Here is a 3,235-nt window from a genome sequence, read left to right on the forward strand (position 1 = left end):
TGTGTGTGTGTGTGTGTGTGTGTGTGTGTAAGAGAGGAAATGGTGTTTGCCAATACTGTCACCTGTTGAAAGGTTTAAATGTAGTCTGGATTACTCAGTTGACTTGTGTATTTAACTTACTAAATCCATAATTATTGTTTTTTCAGTTTTTCCAAATTGACCCTGCAGACTGTAATTCTTCAAATTGAAATGACATACTCAAATGCTAACATGCTCTACTACAATGCTACTCTAGGACACTACTCTATTGATACATTAGAACAACATGTCCGTCAATTTGAGGAAATGCTGTATTTTGAGTCAATTCGAAGCCAGGACTGTTAATATTATTTGGTTAATATTATAGGTTTAGCATTTACTATTAATTATAAGCATGTGCAAACTCATTGTGGCGAAGGAAAACAACGCGTTAGAGAAATTGTGGTAAATAGAATTGCTATATTGCTATTCTGAATAAGTGATGAAAGTATTTGTAGTTACTACTTGTACTGGAGTGGTACATTGAAAGGATTGACGTTGCATTTAGTGGTAAATATTTGTCACTATTAACATTCCATATAAGTTGATATCCATATATATATATATATATATATATATATATATATATATATATATATAATCATGTGCAATCTACCTAAAGTGCAAGTTTAATGTAATTTTTCGCTGTCATGTTTGAACTGAAACTTCATACACAGTGAATCAAGTCGAATTTCTGGCTTGTAACAGATGATCTGCATCTTGTACTTGTAACAGCGGTGGTTATTTCTTCTCCCACTGGACACAGAGAGTGGTCAGTAACTACATCATACATAATGATGTAGTGAAAACATAGAAAACAGTTATTGAATAATTTAATAAAAACTAATTAATTCACGTACATAATACAAACCAATAATGAGATACCACCAGAAATCATAGAATGAGCAGACAGCTGAACAGTTTTATTACATCTAAAGTACCTGTAGCAAACCATAATGAATATTGTAGCACGCCATGGGCAACTACCGTGTGTTGTTCTAGACATAAATTCATTGCACATGCCATGACATGAGCAACAGAGTTCTTTCTTCAGTTGGTGATTCCTGTAATGCAAGCACGAAAGTTTATTAGTAGAAATTTGATTTCATAGAAGCATAGAAGCAGAAGACGGTGCTAGGTAGCAATCAAACATAAAATATATTGAAATTATCAATAAGACAAATATACACAGCTTAAGAATGTGATGCATCACATTGAATCCACTGGTTTCAATTCAGTATTGAATGTCCTAACTATCGTATAGAGTTTTCCTACTGTACTGTAGTTTGTAATACACAACACACACACACACACACACACACACACACACACACACACACACACACACACACACACACACAGACACAGACACAGACACAGACACAGACACAGACACACCACACACACACACACACACACACACACACACACACACACACACACACACACAGACACACAGACACACAGACACACAGACACACATAGACAGACACAGACAGACACAGACAGACACAGACACAGACACAGACACACAGACACAGACACAGACACAGACCACACACACACACACACACACACACACACACACACGCGCGCGCGCGCGCGCGCGCGAGCAGTCGCTGGTTACCTCAACTCAACCCATCCTCACACTTTTCCTTCTGTTACACAAGTCATTCCTTTCCAAACCATGCTATAGTGGCCTATCTGTCGCTATGCCACTCCTCCATGATGCGCTATTATGTGTCGTTATGCCCTTCCATAATGGGCAAGTGGGGTCTTTACCCCCATCTGGGCGCCCACCAATCCGGCAGGTGAGCCCAGCGGGGTACATGTTTCCGTGTAGTCCATACGGCGATCAATGACTAGCCAATTCGATATAGATTGCAGGCATTACGGTGACCGCGTACTCGATACAGCACGCCTAGTGGATATCAACGACCACCAGGAAAGCACTCAACGTCATCGTCAACGGACCGTTCGCCAGACCACAGAAACTCCCCAACGACTGAAACGAGTCATAGTCTCATGGATAAAGCTAGAGAAACATGAGAAAGAAAGAGAGACAAGTTTCACAATTTACTGTCGTCACTGGGGTTTGAACCCCCAAACCATGGCGTGGTAGTCATTGTCGCTAACCACTACTATGTGTCGTGCTCAACCAGATCAGTCTGCTTTGTAAAGTCTATTACAAGTACCGGAAGCAAACCCTGCTTCAGAAGTACTTAGACCATCACGGCTGTCTAGAAAGAAGACATGACTTTACGAAGGATCCGAGTAGATCCCAGAAGCACTGTTTTCTGTAAGTGCTGCAGGTTGTGATGACCTGGAATAATGTCCAGCCACCGTGCAATACCTGCGTGCACTGTGCCCAAAGCTCACAAGACCACCGCAACCACCAGTGTTCGACAATGCCACATGCGGCTTATCTCCACTCGCAAGTCGCTGCACTTCGCCAACTTCTCAGCATGTTTCTTGCCAATGTTGCCATCAGCAGGACAGCTGATATCAATAAGAAGACAAGTGTTTGTCTTCCTATTTCTGAGAAAGATGTCTGGACGATTGGCTTTGATCTTCCTGGCAGTGGGGATGGTGGTATCCCACGTCATAGTAATGTCATCCGTCTCCACAAGCCTATCAGGATGATGCCGGTACCATCTGATCTCCACTGGAACCCCAAAATGGCGACAAACGTCCCAGTGAATAATGGATGCCACCTGATTGTGTCGATCAGTGTAGTCTGTCGGTGCCGAAGCACTACAGCCTGCCACAATGTGGTCGACTGTTTCCAGGCCTACACTGCAAATGCAATCTATTATTATTATTATTATTATTATTATTATTATTATTGTCGTGCTCAACCAGATAAGTCTGGTTTGTAGAGTCTATTAAAAGTACTCGAAGTAAACCCTGGTTCAGAAGTACTTAGACCAACACGGCTGTCTAGAAAGAAGACAAGACTTTACGAAGGATCCGAGTAGATCCCAGAAGCACTGTTTCTGTAAGTGCTGCAGGTTGTGATGACCTGGAATAATTTCCAGCCACCGTGCAATACCTGGGTGCACTGTGCCCAAAGCTTCCAAGACCACCAGAACCACCAGTATTCGACAATGCCATAACAAACGAAACGAACACAACAACTTTATTGATAATCATACTATGCATAAGCCAACCATAACATAACCAATTTAAAAAGAAAATTACTACTATTTTAATATTA

The 3,235-nt window shown here is 41.4% G+C and overlaps 1 long non-coding RNA gene across 1 annotated transcript; it reads right to left on the bottom strand.

The window, feature by feature from the left end:
• Nucleotides 1-610: 610 nt before the first annotated feature.
• Nucleotides 611-2,487, bottom strand: LOC134182553 (uncharacterized). The gene is made up of 3 exons (XR_009970358.1): nt 1,646-2,487; nt 960-1,082; nt 611-774 (listed from the first exon to the last, which is right to left on the bottom strand). It is a non-coding gene; the product is annotated as an uncharacterized LOC134182553 (long non-coding RNA).
• Between the last annotated feature and the right edge of the window lie 748 nt (nt 2,488-3,235).

The sequence above is a fragment of the Corticium candelabrum genome, chromosome 7 (genome assembly GCF_963422355.1).
Source record: "Corticium candelabrum chromosome 7, ooCorCand1.1, whole genome shotgun sequence".
Lineage (NCBI taxonomy): Eukaryota > Metazoa > Porifera > Homoscleromorpha > Homosclerophorida > Plakinidae > Corticium > Corticium candelabrum.